The sequence below is a fragment of the Miscanthus floridulus genome, chromosome 9 (genome assembly GCF_019320115.1).
Source record: "Miscanthus floridulus cultivar M001 chromosome 9, ASM1932011v1, whole genome shotgun sequence".
Taxonomy (NCBI): Eukaryota; Viridiplantae; Streptophyta; class Magnoliopsida; order Poales; family Poaceae; genus Miscanthus; species Miscanthus floridulus.
In genome coordinates, this window is record NC_089588.1 from 81532996 (window position 1) to 81557759 (window position 24764).

The window sequence follows — 24764 nt, forward strand, 5'->3', positions numbered from 1 at the left end:
AACTATCGTGATTTTGTGACGACGAACGATTGCTTTCCGAGCAAAGCAACAAAGGGTACTCACTTTTGTGGAGGGGAGCCAACTGTTTTTCAGCATAAAACCGTAAAGACCAACCAAACCCTAGGGCTGCTAGGGCTCGACAAGAGAAAAAAAAACTAAGTGCTGGAAAAAATGTAGGTGAAAATAACAATATATTGAAGTGTCAATTGATTAAGGAAAAAAAAATCGGCCATGTACCCATGAGTATTCATAGGGTATGCCTGGTCTGTGCCAAACATGTCGGACTTCCTTTACACGCACGCAAGCAGATCACATAATGTTTGGTTTTGCCTAAAAACTGAATATAATATTCCTATAATCCTAACACTACTGGAATCACGGGATTTGCCTAGTGCCGCAGGCACTAGGCAAAGGCCCAGAAACACTAGGCAAACAGTTTGCCTAGTGTCACACTAGGCAAACAAGGGTCGGCAGAGGCGACCTAGGCAAAGAGCACTTTGCCGAGTGTCAAACCTCGGACACTCGGCAAAGTGTTTGCCTAGTGTCAAGGACACCACTCGGCAAAAGTATTCCACTGACGGTGGAAATCGTAACGGACGTTTTGCCTAGTGTCGGAGGTCTGACACTCGGCAAAGTATGCAAGGTTTACCTAGTGCCAGGCGTCCGACACTAGGCAAATATGTCAAGCTTTGCCTAGTGTCAGGCCGCCTACACTAGGCAAATATGCCAAGCTTTGCCTAGTGTCAGGCCTCCGACACTAGGCAAACTGCCTACTTTGCCTAGTGTCAGTTTTCTGACACTAGGCAAAGCCTGTTCCCAGGTGTGCCACGTGTGGCCCCTTTGCCTAGGGTCAGACCCCTGACACTAGGCAAAGTAACTAGAAGCTGAATTTTTTTTTGATTATTCCATTTGCGACACAAATATAAATCATATTCAAACACCACAAATATATCACATGAATCATAAATAAGAACCACATGTTCACATATATCACATGTTCATACCAAAAGTCCAAATGTGCCACAAGTTCACAAGTTCATAAGTGCACAACCAAATTTCTTAACAAAGTTCACAACAAGCTGATCACGACGATTGTCAAGGGTGAAGAGGCCCGTGGTTTGATGCTCCAGGTGACCCTTCCACTTGATTCGGCTCAAGCTGTGGTGCCGGCGATGCTCCAATCTGTGAAGCCGGCGACCCTTCCACTTGATTCAGCTCAAGCTGTGGTGCCGGCGACGCTCCAATCTGTGAAGCCGGCGACCCTCCAATTTGATTCGATGCCACGCCCGATTGATGCTGAAAAAAATGAAAAGGATACCGTCAATAAAAAATTTCGGCAGAACCTCCCCTGTTAGTACTTGTGAAATATGAATATCAAACTTGGGCCCGTTAGTAAGGGTAAGTTCCAAGTGAGTACTATTAGTATGTATGGGAATTGGCCAAGATGGTACACTCGGTTAAATCTTTGACAGAGCAAGTATAAGCAGGGTGCATAAGCATAGGTCCAAAACACATAGAGATAGGCTCTACGCAGACTTTTAGGCTTATGGTGTTCAATGAAATTAGAACTCCACTGGACACATAAAGTAACTTGCCCATAAAAGGATGACAGTAAGTGAAAGGATATTGCACAATCCTAACAACTGAAACATTTATAGAAACCTGAAAAGGAAATCTAAATGCAATCCTGACACTATATCACTTAGAGCACATTATACATGCTGATGTCCATTTATCATTTATGTAGACTGCACACACAGAAAGAAAACAGAAAATAAGACTAACAGAAGAATAATTGTGCAAACCTTCCAAGTGCTTTACCCAAGTCCGCACATAGGGACCGAAGATATGTTCCTTTTGAGCAAGTAACTCGAAATATCAAATTCTGTCTGTAGAATGCAACCAAAAAAAAAAACAATCATCAAGAGGAGTACAGGTAATCATATGAACACTAACCAGATATTTATTATCTGCTATGAATTCAAAGGTAGGAAAAGAGGAGTATAAGAACACCTATCTTCCAAACTGCGCTCAATATCAAATTGGTATATTGATATACGTCTTGGTGAAAGCTCTACTGTTTCACCCCTTCTTGCTTTGTCATACATCTTTTCACCACCAACCTGATTTCATCGTTGATTACAATTGTAAGCTTGTGAATTTGTCATACATGTTTTGGAAATAACACAACTTGTGAACTTGTGGTTTCATGGTTGATTAACTTTGAGTAATAAGCAGTGTGACAGCACATGGAAGATCAGTAATATCAAACTGTATAATGACAAAATCCAATTATATCCTTATGTCATTATTTACAGAAGCAGTACACAGACAAGTCCGGAGATAGTATGACAAAAGTAACCTATATGCGCATTATCTTTTCTATTTCCCTTTTTGCTCTTCATAGGTGAACAATATACTTCTAGTGGTTTAGTTGCTTACTATCCAAAAGTGTAAAACTGCTGAGCAGATTGTGTACCTTAATGGCAACATTGTTTTAAAGAAAAGATACAGAAAAATAGCTTTAGGAACAAGAATAGTGTACCTTAATGGCAGAAAACATTGGAGGAACTTGCCATATCTGACCCTTGAATGATGCTGCTGCCTTTCTAATATCTTCATCTTTGATGTGTTCCCATGGTTCCCTCTGAATAATCTGATCATAGAAGGATGGAAAGCATTACTGTCATCTAAGCAGAATTGTAAGAATATAGATAATTAAAATGAAAGCTAATATAAAAAAAATAACTATACAGGATCAGATTTGGGAAAACACAAGTGGTTTAATTAATTATATCAAGAAAAGGTTAAGATTGCACACAATCAACTATTGAGATCTGAAAACAGAGTTTGTAATTTCTGACATTTGTACAGATAGGATCAACAAATGCTTGCAGAATTTACAGTTGCCTACTAAACTATATATAGACTATATATGCTAATAAGGTGATAAACCTCTTTTTAGGATAGAATCTTTCAATACGATTTCTCAGCAACCTTGTACAGAAGCATAATTAACTGTGAAAATAGAGTTAACAGTCACCAACTAAATGATATGTAAACAATATATGTTGATAAGTGACGAACCACTTTTCAGGATAGAATCTTTCAATAAGATTTCCAGCAGCATTGAAAAGAAGCATAACTAACTGTGAACCAAATAGGTTGTTATTTGGTGATGCTTCCCCAAATCCCTTCAATAATGTAAATTCATTTGCAACCCTCGAATAAAAGAATGTCCAGCAGACCATTGTAGAGATGCTAGGATACATACTGGTGAATCTGCATCCCAGGTTGATGTGGCTTCTCCAAGTCGGAAAACACCGCTGTAGCCTTTAACCATTCCTTGGTAGCTTCAGAAGCATGAGATCATTCAGAAAAAAATACAGTAAGTGCTAGAGATGGAGGGACGATAAGTAGCGATAGTATGCAAAACAATTATTTTAGAGTCCATATTTTATTTTTCCACCAAAGCCTACTATACAGTCTATACCAGAGCAAATTTGAAGATAAGCGTAAGCCAGAGGACAACTGTCCCAGGCTCCCAGCATCCACAAGAATAAGCTTTCCCCAAAAGATTAGATGATGTTACCTATCAACTATTTTGGTTGCTTTTCCTACACAAACAATCAACAATCCAGTTGCCATGGGGTCCAGAGTTCCAGCATGTCCAACCTGAGACCACACAAATATTGCAAAACATATACTTAATGCTAAGGGCAAATGCTACATTCAGACACAGTGAAAAAAAACCTGATATCACCTTTTGTACTTTCACCAAGCGCCGCAACTTGCCACAAACAGTAAATGAAGTCCATCCTAAGATTAGAGGAAAGACGAGTTCAGATGAATTGTTCAGGATGGAAGGCAACAGAGCAAATTAATAAAACACCGCTCGAACCTAATCCTATCCGCGCATTAACTAATTATTATCTATCCTGATAGGAAACACAATACAGAACCCTGTCTTGAGGCAAAGCTGCAGTTGCCACACCGACTCATTGCCATGTAATTGTTGCCCTAATCGCTCACATTTCCGAAAAGGAATTTTCCGGTGGTGCATGTGCATCAGATAAAAGTAGCTAAAATACTACCGTTGTCTTACATGATACATTTTGGTGAGAATCCCAGAACCTGCAACACACCAAAGTGGAGGGGAAAGGCATCACCTTTGGGTGAGAATCCCAGAACCTGCAATGCACCAAAGGGGAGGGGAAAGGCATCACCTTTGGGCTAGTCAATGAGCACGACGGTCCCGGCCGGGCCATCCCACCTGGGTGGCAGCTCCGTGGTCCTGGTGACGAGGTACGGTTGCGGATGCTCCTCCACCCTTGGCACCTCGCGCTTCACCTGCCGCGGCTCCGCTCCTGGTCTCTTGGCCTTGGTGTCGGCTTGGCTAGGGCCCTTATTCAGAGACCTAAAGAAGTCTTCCACCTTCCTCTCCAGCACCTCCCCTTTGTCGTCGCTATCGCCGCCCTTCTTACTGACCACCCGCTCCCCTCCCTCATCTTCCTTCTTCTCGTCGTCGAAGAAGGCGAGGCTCCTGTCGGCGTCGGAGGCCGGGGCGGCGTCAGCGAAGACGAATGCGTTGTCGAGGGACTGATGGGGGAAGTACATCTTCTCTAGGCGGTAGAGCATGCGGTAGTGCTTGTCCTTCTCCCACGGCATGGCGAAGGTGTCGTGGAAGTAGAGCGCCTCCTCGCACCCGTGCAGGCGCGGGAAGTCCACCACCTCCGACCAGAGCTCGACGAACTCCGACGAGGAGGAGGAGGGCTTGGTGGTGGTTGTAGCGTCAGGGTGGGGGAGGAGGCGGCTGTGGCGCTTGCGGAGGTACCGGCGCTTGGCGCGGTCGAGCGGCTGCTCATCGGGGGCTGGCTACGACTGCCGGTCGGCCCCGGCGGCGTGGGAGGCGGAGCAGCGGCGATGGGGAGGAGGATGAGGAGGGCAGCAGCGCCGCCCTCACCGCCGCCGCCATGGCTCCCGCTCGAGGAGGCATTCGTGTCCCCGCGGTGCGCGGGCCGCTCGCTATCGGTACACTACTGGAAAACCGAGATTTGCTAGTGTTTAATGGTTCACCTGGTGCCAATCGTCGGACACTAGGCAAAGAGCTTGTTTGCCGAGTGTTAGATCCCGAAGCACTCGGCAAAATAAAGGTACTAGGCAAAATAACGATTTGCCGAGTGTTGACACTAGGCAAAGAAATCCACTCGGTAAATGATCATTTTGCCTAGTGTCAATACTAGGCATACCATCACACTCGGCAAAGGCTGCCGGAGGGCAACCGCCGTTACCATTTTGCCGAGTGTCTTCCGTTAACACTCGGCAAAATTAGAACTTTGCCTAGTGTCTCCGGACGACACTAGGCAAACTGGCCAGTTTGCCTAGTGCCTTATAGAGACACTAGGCAAACTGCCCAGTTTGTCTAGAGTCTTACAGAGACACTAGGCAAAATATTTTTTCTTTTTTTGATTTTAGCTTCCAATTTTTTTCTGTAGCTTTCCTACTATACCTTGACCAACATGTTGAAAGTTGGCACAGTTTTATGAAATTTTGCTATATTTCTTTAGTTTATTTAATTTCTTTGAATTTTTTCGACAAATGCAAATTTGAACTGCAAGTGTGACGAATAATGGCAATTCATGAATGCAAAAATGATATTCATGTTAGTAAGTGTTAGTTGAGGCCGTATCCAGAAACAGACCAAAAATTTCACACATCTTCACGTCGAGACATGACCACGAACTTGCGAGCAAATAGTTTTTAAATTCTATTAAATGAAAACGGAGTCTGAAATTCATGAAACTTGTCGACAAGTCAAGATATCGCATGCGGGTGCCATGATAAAAATTTAAAAAGATTTCGAGCACATCGTCACGTATGATGCTTAGAAACCCTAACATCTACACATATGATCGTGTGGAGATGTTAGGGTTTCTAAGCATCATACGTGACGATGTGCTCGAAATCTTTTTAAATTTTTATCATGGCACCCGTATGCAACATCTTGACTTGTCGACAAGTTTCATGAATTTGAGACTCCGTTTTCATTTAATAGAATTTAAAAACTATTTGCTCGCAAGTTCGTGGTCATGTCTCGACGTGAAGATGCGTGAAATTTTTGGTCTGTTTCTGGATACGGCCTCAACTAACACTTACTAACATGAATATCATTTTTGCATTCATGAATTGCCATTATTCGTCACACTTGCAGTTCAAATTTGCATTTATCGAAAAAATTCAAAGAAATTAAATAAACTAAAGAAATATAGCAAAATTTCATAAAATTGTGCCAACTTTCAACATGTTGGTCAAGGTATAGTAGAAAAGCTACAGAAAAAAATTGGAAGCTAAAATCAAAAAAAGAAAAAATATTTTGCCTAGTGTCTCTGTAAGACACTAGGCAAACTGACCAGTTTGCCTAGTGTCATCTGGAGACACTAGGCAAAGTTCTAATTTTGCCGAGTGTTAACGGAAGACACTCGGCAAAATGGTAACGGCGGTTGCCCTCCAGCAGCATTTGCCGAGTGTGATGGTATGCCTAGTATTGACACTAGGCAAAATGGTCATTTACCGAGTGGATTTATTTGCCTAGTGTCGACACTCGGCAAATCGTTATTTTGCCTAGTTCCTTTATTTTGCCGAGTGCTCCGGGGTCTAACACTCGGCAAACAAGCTCTTTGCCTAGTGTCCGACGATTGGCACTAGGCAAACCATTAAACACTAGGCAAATCTCGGTTTTCCAGTAGTGTAACTTGCTTGGTCATATGCCGAAGCATAGAAGATTTTTCTGACTCCTAGCAATTAATCTGTTTTATGTCATACGGAAAGACAAATATACCTCAACTTAGGCACCTAGCATTGCATGCTGCAAATATTGGTATATTCCATCTTATGGCATTGTGATGTATGCAGGAAATATTGACATGTTCCCTTTTATGCACTATCCTATGGTGTATAAACTTTCAATGCAAATGCATGCATAATAAAGGCATATCAGTAATCATACGGTATTATTAATTCAATAGCCAATAAACTACCAAATTTGTCAGCACACCTTAAAACTTTATAGTATCTACTAACATACCAAAATTCTAAATTCCAGGTGTATAGACAACGCCCAAATCTAGTCTGACATTCATTGCATAAGGATCCACAGGAATACACCGATGACTACATATTGGGAAGTACACCTGATGATTTAGTCCATCTGCATGGTTCAAGTGGGCAGCCCATTGAATAAGCGACCTCATTAAGATGCTTCCAAATCATCCAATAGATAAGCAGCAGGTCGAAGACATTCATTGGTGATGAGGCTCTTCATTCTTCACAGATTCCACCAAGTCGGAGCACAAAGAACTTCACCAAGTCCATCTCGTATGGCACAAACGCCAGATTTCCCTCATAATTTTTCTCACACAGGAAGCTGTGCTTGACCACTTCCATCACCTTCTTCTCGATGTCAAGAATGAAGATTGAGTAGCTACGGTAATCCCAGTTCAGCACGAGCAGTGATCCATTGTTAAGGCGAAACCACTGCCGGCAGGCAGCATACCGAGTTCGAGGGCGGTAGTTTGGGTCTGGCGTTATCCTGATGACAGTGCGGAGCCACGGCGCAGGGATGTCATCACCTTCTTCTCCGCATTCTTGCTGTGTCCAAAGAGTCACATGCATGACATAGATACAAGCGACTAGCTTGTCGTCCTTGCTGACACAGAGGAGCCGTTAGCCGGCGGCATGGAAGGGAAGCTTTGTCATGGAAATACGCGCCGTGCCCACCTCCACACTGAGTTTGTACAGGTTCTCATCATCCTGGTGTGCGCTCTCCATAGTTTTGCGATCCATGCACAGCCAGTGTGCTGCGCCGCGGTGAACAACAGCGGCCCCATCACGCACCAGGGAGTAACGGCTCCCTTCTAGCCACCTGGTAGGTGTGCTCCAGCTGCGTGTGCCAATGGAGTACGAGTGAAGGTACACCTTACTGTCTGGTCCAGATCCTTTGGTGGTGATGAGGAGCAGCTGCCCTCTGCCGAGGTTACTGTTATCAGCGGCCGTGATGATGGCGTTCATGGTGACCTGGAGACCAACGTCAGGATAATCCAACCCAAGAGGTGGAGGAGAGTGGGGAGTCTCCAGAGGCGGGAGAAAGTGACACTCGCCGGTGATAGGGTTGCAGAGGCAGAGCAGCACAGGTGGCCTGGGGCGGTCAAAGGTGCGGGGCACAAGCTGCATCAGGATGATCCCATGGTGTGCTTCCAGGGGCTCGGCATAGTTGTAGGTGCCATCATGGTCAGGGACGAAGGCTGTGAAGGAACATTCTGTGGGGCCAATCAGTGGCGACAATGGCGACAGCATGAAGGTGGGAGCGGAGACGGAGGCACCCTCCGTTCTGATCATCAGCTTGCTAAAGTTGAACCTTGTCTTCTGGAAGAAGAAGCCGATGAGGCATGCGCGGTTGCCCTTAAAGAGCTCGCAGAGGAAGGCCGGGTCAGTGAAGCGGTGCACCCACCAATTGCACGTCATGGCGAAGCTAAGGAGGTCTTTGACGTTGCCCACGCGGGAGAAGATCACGAGTGGGGCATCCTCTGGTAGAGCAGCGATGGCATCCATACTGAAAAGGGTGTATAATAGGTCAAAACAGCACTGAATGCATGTGTTCAAAGATGAGGTGATGCACATAAATAGATGGATGCAGCAAACACACAGCCAGGAAAATAATCACACTAGGCTGACGCCGACCTCCCCACTGCCCCCCTTGCCCCACCTTTCATCCTGCACTGCTCATCTTGTCGTGGACTCGCCGCCCCATCACACCCCATGGCTTGCGCATAATGAATATTATATATAATGACAAGTTCACTATACCATCTTAATTAAGTAAATTTACAGCAGGTTTGGCAGTAATGGCCTCATGCCTGGTATTACCAAAGCTGTTGTGCAGTTAAACAAAAATAAAAAGCTAGATGCTCAGATATTAGAAGTTTAGAACAAAGGGAGCAATAAAGTTTTCTTCAAGTTGTCCAACTCTGTTCCTCCTACTTAGAGCACATGAACCATTAGGCAGGAACCACATAAAGAATTCAGAAGAAAATGGTCTTAAAAATTCAGAATAAAACCAGTTCAAAATTGTCTTAATTTTCCGTATTTTGCATTTCATTCTGATCTGGACTTGCTAGGCTATAAAAAATATTCTTAATAAAAAGGTGGCAGCTAGAAGGTGTAAAATAGAGATGCAATATGACCTCAATCCAATGTGCAGAATGTTTGCATATCTTCACTATAGAAATACTGCATCAAAAGTGGGGCAGCTCATAGGGCCACTTTGCTGGTAATGTGCCTCGGTCAGATCACTGGTCAAATAAAATCAGGGCTGTCAGACATGGGCTAGGCTTCCGTGGGCCAATTACCCGATCGAGCCCATGACCCAAGCACATGACCCCGAAAGGCAGCCCAAATCGTAGGACTAGACAAAATTTTAAAAAGTATAACCCTAGGTCTGGTCATACCAGGAGGACATGGGTCCACACCGGTAGGATGCCAGTGGAGCTGACCCAAATCCCAATTTTTTGAAACCTTAAGCAGAAAATAAATCCCAAAATCGATCTGACCCCACGAAGGATGCCCACGTGCATGCAAGGGTGGCCACCTTAGGACACTGACACAAGCAATGCGCTATCCACAGCCGCATAAGTTTCACACTAGTGGCTCTCGGTAGTGCAGTGCCACAGTCCCACTTCACTCTGTGGCACCCTGCTCTTATGATCGGTATTGTGTCCAACAGAAGGGGAAGACCAGGACAGTGGTAGAAGACATGGGCGCTCCCATGATCTCACCCGCGACATATAAGAAGTTCAGTTGTGTGCGTGTGTTTGCATCCAACATGTATTAGAGTCTTGGGATTAGGCAGTTAGGGGGTAAGCAGGGCAACAGAGTTGTTTGTCCACTCCACTTAGGATACTTTGTTTTCGTTCCTCCATGCATGTTTCCTTCTGACGGCGCCCGTACGACGTTGTGCAAGCGCCGGCCAGCCACCACCACTCACTCTTATAGTCTTAGATTCTTGGGCTCTATTAATTTGGTATCAAAGATGCCAGAATCGGAGGATGGCGAGTCATCGGCGTCGATGCTGCCCGCCGTCCCCCTAAGCGCTGGAGGAGCTGACGAAGATGGTTTCCGACATATCTCGGCAGCTAGGTCACATGGCCATGCAACTGGCCGGCCTCTCGTCACGCGTGTCGGAGGTGGAATACCACCCACCTCAGCCGTCGAGATCTGTGCTGGAGTATCGCTATGGGATTGCGGTCTCCTATGGGTACGGCTTGGCTACGGTAACCACGACGTCTTCCGGTGCACATCACCAGCCGGCCGCCCTCCACTAGGCTAGCTCACATGATGTGAACAATTCTTCCGCGGGTAGCGCACGGTGGAGGAGAACAAAGTTTGTCTCGCATCATACCACCTCACCGGTGTTGCTCATGATTAGTACTTTGCTATGAAGCATGACACATGCATGCCCTCATGGACGCACTTCAAGGACCTCTGAAACCAGCGCTTCGGACCATCGATCTGTAGCAATTGCCTTGGCGCGCTATCAAGACTTCCGTTCACTTCAACGGTGCAGGATTATTAGGAGCGCTTCCAAACGTTGCTCTGCCATGCCGTGCACCTCCTGCCATCTCAGATGGCAGAGTTGTTTACGACTGATTTTGCTAGAGCACATCAAATAGGAGGTTGAGCTACGCAAGCCAGAAGACTTGCAGACGGCGATGCACCTAGCTCGGGCTTATGAAAGCCATGGCCCAGTCACGACGGCGCCGTCAACTTTGGATTCGTCGCGACCATCGCCCTATCTGTCAAGTCCTCCACCCATGTCCCTACCAAGTCCACATCCTCGGCGGCCACTTCAACAACACCTCCAGTAGTACCACCAAAGCTACACCATCGATTGACACCACTAGAATTGGCCAATCACCGGAAGTAGGGGCTGTGTTACAACTGGGATTAACAATAATACATCCACGGTCACCGCTTCTAGCTACTATTTTACAATGAAGCGGCTAACTATGAAGATGAGGAAGCGGTGGATGACTAGGGAAAATGACGGCACTAACTAATCAACACATATACTATTAAATACTAATTGATATGGATATGAAGACTACAAAATTTGCCCATCATCGACGTATCTAAGAGACGTGCCGAGAACTCCCAAAACTTGCTCATCAACAAAACAACAAACAAATACTAGTACAAAGGAAACACAAATAACAGACCAAGGATGCCTATCGTGGGGTCGAAAACCGCGACAAGCATTGTTGTTCGTCAGGTGTCAGAGTGCGTGTCTCCGGTGGCTCGGGTGGACTCAAGAACATAAGAATCATAGAGGGGACACAATGGTTTATCCTGGTTCAGGCTATCGGGGCCCTACGTCCAGCAGCTGATGATTCTTATACTCAAGAGCATCCAAAATCTGGGGGGTTACAACAGAGTGTAAGAGAGAAAGAGAGAGATTTGGTAGGGGATCGCTCGGTGCATTGTATCAGTCAGCAGTAAGATCGGGTCTAGGCTTCCGTCGATCAGGAGCCTGAGGCTCGGGCGAGCCCCCGAGTCCCGAGCAGAGGCGGCGGGCGTGCTCGGGATCGGCCTGATTCCTTTGCCGGAGGGTATGCGCGAGAGTACCCGATGGATATAGCTCCCGGCCCCGGGCGATCCTGAAAGGGTCGGTCGGGGGTCTCTCGGTCAGGAACCTTTGATCCCGAGGCTTAACATACCTCTATGTTAGGATCTCATCAACGCCTATTTGGTTGATTGTCGCTACCAAGACATGGATCAGGGAGGCATAAAACCAACAAACTTGCGTGAATGCAACATTATTCATGATGCCAATAAGATGAACATACACTAGTAGAGAACAGACCTTTGATCCTCGGCCAAAATGGGCTCTAGTCCCGGAATTTTTTGCCCCCGGGACTAGAAATACCTTTAGTCCCGGTTGGTGGCTCCAACCGGGACTAAAGGTCCCTGCCCAACGGCTACTGCGCCAGACAGAGGTGGCAGGGACCTTTAGTCCCGGTTGGAGCCACCAACCGGGACTAAAGGTATACTTTTACTCCCGGTTGGTGGCTCCAACCGGGAGTAAAGGTCTACTCCTGGGCCGTGGCTGCGCCCGGGGTTGGAAAGTTACCTTTAGTCCCGGTTGGATCTATCAACCGGGACTAAATGTTCTCCCTTTATAAATCGGCCGTCTCCTATTCCTCCCCGAGCCCGAGCTCAGCACATTTTGAAGCTCACTGCAGTAGTGTTCTTGCTTCCTCCCTCCCTCCATCCATTCTTCGATTCCTCCGTCGATTTCTTCGATTCCTCCGTCGATTCTTCAGTTGTAAAGGTTACCAATCTCATACTCTCATTTTTTACCATTTTCTTATGCCATTTTATTCACTATATATATTTATGGTTCTTTATTGTGGTTTTTTTCATTTGTAAGCAATTTGAGCTCAAAATCACTTTAAGCTTGCATATTTACATGAAAGAAGGTTAAAGTATATATAAATATAAAGTTAGAAAATTATAGCAAATCCTTACTAGTTGAACTTGCGGACCGTGTTCAGGTCGGCGAGGATGTTCTCTGCCGAGCGGTAACGGACGTCAAGGAGGAGCTTTGATTCTACGAGGGAGAGCGATAACGGTCGTGGAAGACCATGTTCCCTTCCTCGTAGAATCGGAGCTCTTCCTTGACCAAGTACGGTGCCGTCCGGTGGAGAAATGCTCGCCGAGCTGATCACGTAAGCAAGGTCAACTAGTACGGATGGTTATTTATTCACATGTCCCGATATCGTCGTAGTAGTCTGTCAATCACCGTACCTAAACGTAGTATATATAAATAAAAACTTAGAAAATAGTTAGAAAATTATAGAAAATCCGTACTAGTTGAACTTGCGGACCGTGTTCAGCTCGGCAAGCATGTTCTTTGTCGAGCGGTAACGGACATCAAGGAGGAGCTTTGATTCTACGAGGGAGAGCGACAACGGTCGTGGGAGACCGTGTTCCCTTCCTCATAGAATCGGAGCTCTTCCTTGACCAAGTACGGTGCTGTCCGGTGGAGAAATGCTCGCCGAGATGATCACGTAAGCAAGGTCAACTAGTACGGATGGTTATTTATTCACACGTCCCGATATCGTCGTAGTAGTCTGTTATGTGTGTACATTCCCATTCTTCTGTTAATTTGCGGAAATATCATATGAATTACTTACCTGCCGCAGTAAAAGACGAGAACACAATGACCATTAAAAATATCATTGTTTAGAGATCTAGATAATTTTATAGTTTGTTAATTTTATTTGTTTATAAAAGAAGAAATTTATAGTGTATTAAAAAATGAGTATAGAGAGTAGATGGCAACTGCTTCCGGGTCCTCGGCCTCTCATGGGTTTCCAAAGCGACTTAGGCCGGGCCTTCCTCTCATTCCATGCGGCAAGTGTCGTGATGAGACGAAGATTGTGATGGAGTACCGAGTGAAGAAGGAGGGTCCCAACAAGGATCGTATCTTCTACAAGTGTCCGGATCGCAATGTGAGTTATTTTATCGTATTTAATGATTATGGTTAGTTTATACCTATTTTCATGATGGTTGTGATTAAAGTTCTAATTTTTTGTTTTAATTTCAGTGGGATGGCAGTGGACGATGTTCAGGCTTCTACTGGGAGGAAGAGTATGTTGAACTCGTGCAAAAATATCTTGCACAACAGGCAGATACGGCGGCTAATGAGGTAGTGATCCAGCCGAAGAAGCCCAAAGATGTTGCACAATCGGGGGATCTGTCTGTTTTAGTTGAGATTGGTCGCGAAATCCTTGTGCTCCTGAAATGTATTTTAGCTTTAGTTCTTTTAGTGGTAGTTGGGATTGTCTACATTGTAGCGATGCTTTTATAAATTTGTATCTTTTGTGGTGGCACGCATGTTGTATAAATAATTAATTATGATCTAGGTTTTAATATGATATTTATGTCATGTAATGCAGATGAGCCGTCATTGGATGTATAATGCTGATCGCCGCTCACAAGAGTTCATTGATGGCGTGCATTCTTTATTACGTGCGGCCGAGGCAAACAAACGCGACGGTTTCATGTGCTGCCCATGTGCCATATGTAAGAATACGGTGGAATATCCTTGCTCAAGGACTCTTCATTCACACTTGTTCAAGTCGGGTTTCATGCCAAACTATATTTGTTGGACAAAGCACGGAGAAACCGGTGTTGTAATGGAAGAAGATGAAGAAGAACAATGGGACGACAATGATATTATTCCTGATGGTGCGTGCTTCAATGATACTGCAATGGGAGAAGCTGAAGAAGAGGTAGCCGCAGAAGATGAGCCGGCTGATGATCTTTGTCAGGTCATTCGTGATGCACAAAGAGAATGTGAAAGTGAAAAGGAGAAGATCAAGTTCGAGCGGATGCTAGAAGATCACAAGAAATTGTTGTACCCAACTTGTGATGCAGGGCAGAAAAAGTTGGGAACCACACTAGAATTGCTGCAATGGAAGGCAAAGAATGGTGTATCTGACAAGGGATTTGGAGAGTTACTAAAAATCCAAAAGAAGATGCTTCCGAAGTACAATGAATTGCCCGCCACTACCTACGAAGCAAAACAAGTTGTCTGTCCTATGGGGCTAGAAATAGAGAAGATACATGCATGTCCTAATGACTGCATCCTATACCGTGGCAAAGAGTACGAGAAATTGGATGCATGCCCGGTATGCCATGCGTCACGGTATAAGATCAGGCGAGATGACCCTGGTGATGTTGAGGGCGAACGTCCGCGTAAGAAAATCCCTGCCAAGGTTATGTGGTATGCTCCTATAATACCACGCTTGAAACGTCTGTTCAGAAACAAAGAACATGCAAAATTGTTACGATGGCACAAAGAAGACCGTAAGGTAGACAATATGTTGAGACACCCTGCTGATGGGTCCCAGTGGAGAGCAATCGACAGAGAATTCCCGGAGTTTGCAAATGACGCAAGAAACTTAAGGTTTGCTTTAAGTATAGATGGTATCAATCCTTTTGGAGAGCAGAACAGTAGTCATAGCACTTGGCCTGTTACTCTAAGTATCTACAACATTCCTCCTTGGTTATGCATGAAGCGGAAGTTCATTATGATGCCTGTGCTCATCCAAGGCCCGAAGCAACCTGGCAATGACATCGATGTGTACCTGAGACCACTTATTGACGAACTTCTCATTTTGTGGAATAAAGAAGGTGTACGTGTGTGGGATGAGTACAAACAGGAACACTTTGATCTGCGAGCATTGTTGTTCGTAACAATCAATGATTGGCCTGCTCTAAGTAATCTTTCAGGACAGTCAAACAAGGGATATAATGCATGCACACACTGCTTCGGTGATATTAGAGGTGTATTCTTGAAAAAATGTCGAAAGGTCGTGTACCTTGGCCATCGTCGATTTCTTCCTGCAAATCACCCCGTAAGAAAGAAAGGTAAGCATTTTAAAGGGAAGGCAGACCACCTGACCAAGCCTCGCAACCGAACCGGTGAGGATGTACTCGATATGGTCAATGATGTGAAAGTCGTCTTTGGAAAAGGACATGGAAGCCAACCTATTCCGAAAGACGCTAACGGTCACGCACCCATGTGGAAGAAAAAGTCCATATTTTGGGACCTACCCTATTGGCAAGTCCTGGAGGTCCGTAGCTCGATCGACGAGATGCACCTGACGAAGAATCTTTGTGTGAACCTGCTAGGCTTTATGGGTGTGTATGGAAAGCCTAAGGACACATTTGAAGCACGACAGGACCTGCATTGTTTGAGAGAAAGAGACAACCTGCATCCAGAGAAGACAAATGATGGACGCCATTACTTACGTCCTGCTAGCTACACTCTAAACAAAGAGGAGAAGGAAATCATGTTTGAATGCTTAAACAACATCAAGGTACCATCTGGATTCTCCTCGAATATAAAGGGTATTATAAATGTGCCAGAGAAGAAATTCTGTAACTTAAAGTCCCATGACTGTCACGTTCTCATGACGCAATTACTTCCAGTTGCATTAAGAGGAATTCTACCTCCAAATGTACGTCTAGCCACCGTAAAGCTATGTGCATTCCTCAATGCAATTTCTCAGAAGGCAATTGATCCAACTGATCTAGCTAAACTACAGAATGATGTGGTTCAATGTCTCGTCAGCTTTGAGTTAGTGTTCCCTCCTTCCTTCTTTGATATTATGACACACCTCCTAGTTCACCTAGTCAAGGAGATTTTCACTCTCGGTCCTGTGTTCCTACACAACATGTTCCCCTTAGAGAGATTCATGGGAGTCCTGAAGAAATATGTTCACAACCGTGCTCGCCCAGAAGGAAGCATCGCCAAGGGCTATGGAACAGAAGAGGTCATTGAGTTCTGTGTTGACTTTATTCCCGACCTTGACTCGATTGGTGTTCCTGAATCGAGACATGAGGGGAGACTAAGCGGAAAGGGGACACTAGAGAGGAAAACATATATTGGTACGGATGATGATTATTTCAATAAAGCGCACTACACAGTCTACAGAACTCCTCTTTGGTAGATCCGTATATTGAGACACACAAGGATCTCTTATGATCCGAGTTTCCAGGGAAGACTGAAGCTTGGATTACGCATAAGCACATGGAAACTTTCGGCGGTTGGTTGCAAAAAAAATGTCAAGGTGATGAGAGCATCCATGAGCAACTGTATTTATTGGCTATGCAACCATCATGGCATATCGTCACATACAAAGGGTACGAGATAAATGGGAACATATTCTACACAGTAGCCCAAGATAAAAGGAGTACCAACCAAAACAGTGGTGTCCGCATAGATGCCACAGACCCGAATGGGAATAAGCAGACATATTATGGACGCATAGATGAAATATGGGAACTAGAATATGCACCTACTTTGAAGATCCCATTGTTCAAGTGCCAATGGGTCAAGGTGACCGGAGGCGGGGTAACAGTAGACAACGAGTATGGAATGACAACAGTAGACCTTAGTAATATTGGGTACAAAGACGAACCATTCGTCCTTGCCAAGGATGTGAATCAGGTGTTCTATGTCAATGATATGTCTACCAAACCAAAAAGAGGGAAAAACGATAATGACTCAACCAAAGAGCCAAAGCGCCACATAGTTCTTTCAGGGAAAAGAGTCATCGTGGGAATTGAGGACAAGTCGGACATGTCAGAAGAATATGAAAAGGATGACCGAATTCCGCCCTTCAAAGTGAACAAAGACCCTAGCATCTTGGTAAATGATGAGGACACTCCATGGTTACGAAGCGATCATAACCAAGGGACATACGTAAAGAAGAAGTTCACTGCTGTGCCCACTTGATGATATAGTGATTTAATATAGTGTGTGTTTGAGATATTATGTAATAATTGTGAATTCAGATGTTTATTATGTCATGTTTCAAATTAAATCAATGTTTGATTTGGTGGGATTTCTCTCTCAAAAAGGTAAATTAGGATACTGAGTGATGAAAAATTAAAATATTAACGTTAAAATGATGTGAAAACAAATTTCCTGTCCAAAACCAATAATTTTAATAATTTTAATTAAACACTACATTTTTGCATTAACGAAATAATAAATATTAGTTACATTATGTTTTATAATTCTAAAAAAAAATAAAAAAGTTAGGTTATCGATTTTTCCTATGTGCAATAAACAAAAATAAAATTCATATTTTTAACAAAATAATTTTATGCCTTTTATTTAATTTACTATGTATTTAATAAAAACTATTGCATTTCTATTGTATTTAACAAGACTATTGCTTAAAACAGGCGGGAAACGAAACTGCAGGCCACCTTTACTCCCGGGTGGGAAGCCCACCCGGGAGTAAAGGTGGGCTGCAGTTTCGTGGCCCGCCAAAAAAAAGCCTTTACTCCCGGTGCGTGTTACCAACCGGGAGTAACCTTTACTCCCGGTTGGTAACACGCATCGGGAGTAAAGGCACCTTTACTCCCGGTTGGTAATACGCACCGGGAGTAAAGGGTTTTTACTCTCGGTTGGTGGCTGGCACCGGGAGTAATTCTCCTCTGCTATATAACCTCCAGCGCCTGGCAGATCGATCCGCTCGTCTTCTTCCTCGTCGAACACCGCCGCCCTCTTCTTCCTCGCGCCGCGTCCGTTCGCCTTCCGTGACACCGGCGCCGCCGTCTTCTTCCTCGTGCGGCCTCCACCGCGCGCGCCCGTGCCCCTCCTCCACGCTTGCCCGTGGCCCTCCACCGCGCCCTCCTCCGCGCCCGAGGCCCTCCACCGCGCGTTGCCCCACCGCGCCGGCCCGAGGCCCTCCAGTACGTACACTGCCGAGCTTGATCGAGGTGATATATTCGTCGATCTCTTTGTACATTCGTCCGAGCCCTCCACTGCTGAGTTATAGATCACGTCGAAAACTACAACTTTGGTGTAAGCCATGTCAAAGGTCGAGGTCGATTGAAAATTCCAAATTTTGAATCACAAAATCTAGAAACTAAAAATGAATATTTGGAACTCTAAATGATTTTAAATAAAAACATATCTTAAGGCAAGTTTTGAATATTTGGAACTCTAAATGACAAGTATAATTAAGGATCACCAATGAAATTACTTTAGAAATTAATTAGATCGATGTAAATCCATGGCTTGTATAATAAACACGCTATATATTATTTGGAAACAACGCTACGAACCATCCGCTAATGATCCAGCCCATCAACCGCCATATATTCATCACTATATGATATGCCATTATTCCAAGATGCAGTTTCAATAGAAGAATTTTTTCTATCTTCATAGATCAATGTTTGTTAACGAAATTTTATCCAAATATATTCATGTAGGGTCTTTTTTTTGAAGGATTTGTTGTAGGATATATAATGGTCAAATAGGAACTCAATTTTGATACCCAGTTTGTAAACTAAGCGTTTTTTAGTTTATCAAAAATATCACATGTGATGATGTTAGCAGTTTTTGTTGGACTTGCATGCATGGCTACAGACAAATAAAGGAAAACTTCAATGTTTCTTCATTTGTGAACTTTGAATATACAGATATAATATATTAATGTTGCTAAAGTAATATGAGCATTACATATTTTTTTCCGGGAAGACTATCTTCAAACTTTATATCATAGCATCAGAGATCGCCTGTAGAAGAAGAAAATAAATTCTTATCATTTCGGAAATAGTAATGGTTATATGAGCAATAAGACACATATACTTATATTTCATAATGACTTATACTTACATTATTAACATAGAATTTTCTCATATGATGAATGACTACATGGTTCACATGGTACATAGGATCACAACATCACGCACCGACACCGCCCCGGCCCGCCTCACGTCGTCGTCGTCGTCAGCACGCCGGCCCGCCTCACGTCATCGTCGTCAGCACACCGGCCACCGTGCCGACACGTATATATACGTCATTTGTATTCATATGCATTTCGTCCATGCGTTTCTATGTATACGGCGGAGCACCGCCGCCCTCGTTCACCCATGTGTACAGACATATATACGGCGGAGTGGAGCACCGCCACTCTTGTCACACTGCCCTTTCTCGTGCCCTAATTCGCCCTAGTACCGACGTAGTTCGTCCTAGTGTGGCGAATTGCGTCCGTGATCGAGGGGCAAGATTTAATAATGCATATTGTTTGTAGATTTTACGCATGTAATAAGCAAAGATTTGACGTACTATATATTGGTTTTGTTTTTTGAAGCTAGATGGCCGACCCGAGAAATATGGATGAGGAGGAGTTGATGATGAATTTGATCAACACTGGCACTCAAGTTGCCGGCGATGATGGTGCTAAAAATAACGTGCAAGAGGATGTAGATGACGGGAGTCAGTACTTAGCTCTTGAACAAAATGAGCAACAACATATTGGCCAAGTATATATTTTTTATTATTAGCTATATATATATATTATCATATGTCTTATGTGTGCTCATGACATTAAAAATAATGTTTATGTTTTGTAGCCCTCTGGATCGACATCAACAACTACAACGAAGAGTAAAAATGTTCGAGGTCCCAAAAAGCCATTGGAGGGTCGCTTCATCATCTCGGAGTTCAATGTGGATACAGGAGAACCGGGGGGGCCGAATAAAATGAAATTTGTGCACCATTGTGGTTACCTTGTACGGGACCGGCTCCCGATTAGTACCCGTGAATGGAAGAAGAAGACCAATGCTCCTCATATCAGTTTTGTCTCCGATCGTGACAAGGCGTTAATTTGGAATGATGTCTTGGTACATTTCACGCTCCAAACAGATGATTATGATGATATAATAGATGGTGATGAATTGAAGGAGCGAGTTAGGGATTGGGCAATGAAGAAGATGGCCACCCAGTTTCAGACTTGGAAGAAACACCTATACACGACGTATGTCAAGAAGAACATAGCACCAGATTTTACTGTCCCAGGCCCGATCTCAAAGCAGAGGCCCTATTGGGATGAGTTTGTATAGTACAATACTTCGGAAGAGGGTGTGAGTCGGGTGATAAAGAACCAACGTAATGCCCAACAGAAGACATACCACCATACCTTGGGATCAGGTGGCTACCCGACTGCCATTAAGAAGTGGAACAAAATGGAAGCAGACCTTCTTGCCAAGGGTATCAGACCAGAATCACTCGAGTGGGGAGAACATGCAAAGAATTGGTTTTTCGCTCATGGGGGAACACTAGACTAGGAGACAGGGAAGTGCGTTTATGGCGCAAGACTGCAAGAAGCAGCAGAAAGATTGTTTTATGCTCAGAGAGCTACTGCTAGTGGTGCGTTCAGGCCCAACAGAGAGAAGGATGAGCTGACATACGCCATCGGGACTATTGAACATGGTGGCCGAACTAGAGGCAAAGGAAGTGTCTCGTGGGAGCATGGATTCCCTCAGGACAGACCTTCCTACAGAAGTCGCCAGAGAAAGAAGGAAGAAGAGGCACACCGGCTCCAGAGGTTGGAGGAAGCGGTGCGTGAAGCACAGGAGCGGGAAAAAAACCTTGAAGCGAGAATGCAGGAGGAAATCAAAAGGCAAGTGCAAATAGCAGTGAGTGCAAGCAAGCAGGCATCAGAGCCAGGAATCAACATTAGCCAATCTGTTCAGTTGAAAAGCAGCTGCGCTTCCACGGAGATACCAAATCAAGGGGACACAGGACTGCGCTTCCCTGTGGATGACGTCACTGAACCTTGTACAATGTGTGAGCTACACATTCCGAAGGAGAATTCCACAATCAAGGTGGCTATCGGTCTTGTTAATCCTATCGACCGAACCAAGACACCAAGGATTCATGGGAATATAATCCAAGAAGGATATGCTACCATCTCGGTAGATAAAGCTGAAAAAGGTTTTAGTGATTTGCCTCTTGACATTCCTGGAGGTGATGGCGAGAAGACTCTAGGAGAAGCGGAGAAGACATTCATTCTATGGCGCAAGCGCTACATCATCATTCCAGGGATGTCGGCTCCACCTCCTCCTGAACTACCTCACCATAGGTACGTGCGGATGAAAACACTACATCATTAATTTGTATTGGCTTAAATAATTAACAATCTGCTTATAATAATATGTCATTCCTTTTTTTGTAGCAGATCCTCCCCCAACCTAAATCCAATTGTTCAATCGCCAGATCATCATAGTGCTCTGTACGATGACATTGTGTTGGAAGACGAGGCTGCATCCACACCCTCTCCAAGGAGGTCTCCAACGCCGCAGCCGCCACCTCCAAGGAGGTCTCCAACGCCGCTGCCAACACCTCCAAGGAGGTCTCCAACGCCTCCCCCGCCCCCGCCTACCAAGAAGCCTAGCAAGAGGCCAGCCCCTCAAACGAAGAACCAGTCCCCGCCTGCAAAGAAAGCCACCATGAAACCAAGGGCTATTCCCAAAATAATATCTGAAGAGAAGGAAGAAGGAACTGATGCATATAAAAAAGACATGTCTAGATTCTATGACAAACTTAAAATGAATCAAGAAGCAAGGAGAAACCTAGAGAAACCGTACTTCTTCGTAGCTCCGGATATTTTAAGAAAAAAGGTGACTTCTTACCAGCAACAACAGCGGGAATCTCGTAAGCCGTCCAAATCAACGTTATCAGACTATGACCGCACTCTCACCAAGTCAATTGAGGCGGCACAGAAAAAGAAGTGGGCAGGGAAAGGAGTTGCCCAACTCGGACAACAAGCGCACCAATCAATCCCCCCGCTAGTTGTTGGTAATGAATATGGTTCGAATTTAGGATTAATGCATCAGGCAAACATACCTCCGGATGTCGATTTGGATCACCTTGGTGAATTTCTTGATGAGACTGGTCTCGACCTTTACCAGATGTTTGGTGATGGAAACATTGAGAGTGCGGCGGAGGTTGATATTTGGAAGAAAAAATTTGTACTAGGCCAGAGTCTATACAACCCTCAAGCCTTATCTGATCTGGGGACGCAAATGTACCTGCTAAACAAGTGGTACATGCAGGCGTCTACCAGTGGAGACTTCTGCGTTGGTGTCAGAATTAGAGACGAACATTGGTTCCGTGGCGATGATGTTATGTATGTTGACTTTGCAGAATTTCATCAACTATGCCACCTGACCTCTTTGGACAAAGTTATCATTAGCTGCTATTGCCTGTAAGTAATAATTCTTTCGATCTATTATTAAACTCATCATATGTGTGTATATGCATATAAATTATCCTAACAAGTACTATATATATGCAGATTTACAATGACAGAGCTCAGAAAGGAAGGCTGCAATGAAATTGGTTTTGTTGATCCCCATATAGTATTCAAAGACCCAATTACTCCAATGGCTAATTGGAAGTCTGAGTCAGAGAGTAACATCATGAACTTCTTAGTGAACCAATGCCACAAGAAGGATATACTCTTTCCCTATAACTTCAAGTGAGTGTTAATCATGTCGATCATAGCCTTAATGGCTCATATGTTGATTCTAGTTAATTAATGAGTGTTATGCGTTATATCCTATAAACACATGCAGCAATCACTGGATATTGATGGACATCGATCTGGTGAAAAGTCACTTGATAATCTATGACTCGATGAGAAAACCACAACAAGACTACCAAGATATGATAGATATTATCCAGAGGTAATTTCGGGATCTCTAGCAACTATATATACACACAAACATGATGATTAACTATATCTGATGACGTGGCAAATTTTTTATTGGGCAGTGTTTGGAAAACCTTTATTGAGAAGCAACACATGGAAAAATGCAAAGCGCCACTGAATGTAATCCCTTTGAAAGTAAGTCCCCCTGAATCGCATCATCTTTATTAATTAAACATATAGCTTTCACCGGATCACCAGATTGGATGACAAATCTTTTTCTCATAAAGTGGTGTCTGAGGCAGGAACAGGGGAACAACTACTGTGGTTACTATGTTTGCAAGTTTATCAAGGTGCTCTCCCAAAGAACTCCTACAGAGAGACTCAAAGTACGTTAAAAATACACTATATATTCATTTAATTATTATTATTGATTGTGTTACTATGTCTTTATATATATATATGTACATATATTAATTTATTTTCCTTTAATTCAAACCTATAGACTCGATGGTTGGAGGAAAAGGTCATACGGCAAGACCAAATCAAAGCAATTCAAGAGTCTATAGCCGGATTTTTTAATGAGCAGGTCATCGATTCCAAGGGCGAGTTCTACTTCGACCCAACACTGCCATTGAAGCCAAGCTAGAGGATAAGAGGAAACTTGTTATGTCACAACAACTATAATGCAATCTTTTGTAATATATGCACATGAAATAATATAATGTAAAATACACATATGCATGCATGCATGTAAATATATATATGATGCATGCATGCATATATATATATATATATAAATATATTTCTATGCTTGAATTGTGTGATTTAATACGTTCATTGTGCTTGAACCAAAACATACTATATGCGCGTATAAATGTATAATTAGCATCGTACAATTCGACTTCGAAAACCTATTTTGAAAAGAAAACAAAAAAAATGAAAAGAAAAGAAAAAAGAAAAAATCCTTTAGTCCCGGTTCGTATTACCAACCGGGACTAAAGGTGCCGGCCATCGTGGCATGTCAGGAGGCACCTTTAGTCCCGGTTGGTGTTACCCACCGGGACTAAAGGTCCTCCTTTAGTCCCGGTTCCTGACCCGGGACTAAAGGACCCCCCTTTAGTCCCGGATGCTTGCTCCCGGGTGGGGAACCGGGACTAGAGGGGGTTCCCCACCGGGAGTAAAGCTCGGTTCTCTACCAGTGATAAGGAGCAAATAACAGATTAATAAGGGAAAAATTGAAACAACTGGGAGGTCACTGATATAGAAAGGGGTCATAGAGAGCAAATTACCTTATGCGCTCACTGGAATCTTCTCTTCCACTTTGAAGCAAATGAACATGGCGCATCGCCGGAACTGCAAGGAAGAGGGAAGGAGGGCGCGTTGACGACCTACGAGGGAGGGAGAGGGAGGGGCCTTCGAAGGAGAGGGATGGAGGACGAGGGAGAGAAGAGAGACTGAGAGAGGCGCTGAGGGAGAAGTGCAGCTGAGGGAGGGAGAAGTGAGGGAGAGGTGAAACCCTAGCCGGATATATATAAACCCGATACAACAGGATTGGATATAGGCTCTGCTGGGCTTGGAGCTGGGCTAGGATTTACCCAGGCGGGCCTTATAGTGTGCCCGCGTCCAAAAATCAATTTACGGAGACGGGCATCTTAAGACGGTCGCCTCCGAAAATGGAAC

The 24764-nt window shown here is 44.3% G+C and overlaps 1 long non-coding RNA gene and 2 pseudogenes across 1 annotated transcript; all 3 read right to left on the reverse strand.

Moving 5' to 3' along the window:
- Positions 1-965: 965 nt before the first annotated feature.
- LOC136482263 (uncharacterized) lies at positions 966-2014 on the reverse strand. Its single transcript, XR_010765021.1, has 2 exons — positions 1806-2014; positions 966-1296 (listed from the first exon to the last, which is right to left on the reverse strand). It is a non-coding gene; the product is annotated as an uncharacterized lncRNA (long non-coding RNA).
- Position 2015: 1 nt separating this feature from the next.
- Positions 2016-4996, reverse strand: LOC136480166 (uncharacterized; annotated as a pseudogene).
- Positions 4997-7317: 2321 nt separating this feature from the next.
- On the reverse strand, positions 7318-8607 carry LOC136483241 (uncharacterized; annotated as a pseudogene).
- Between the last annotated feature and the right edge of the window lie 16157 nt (positions 8608-24764).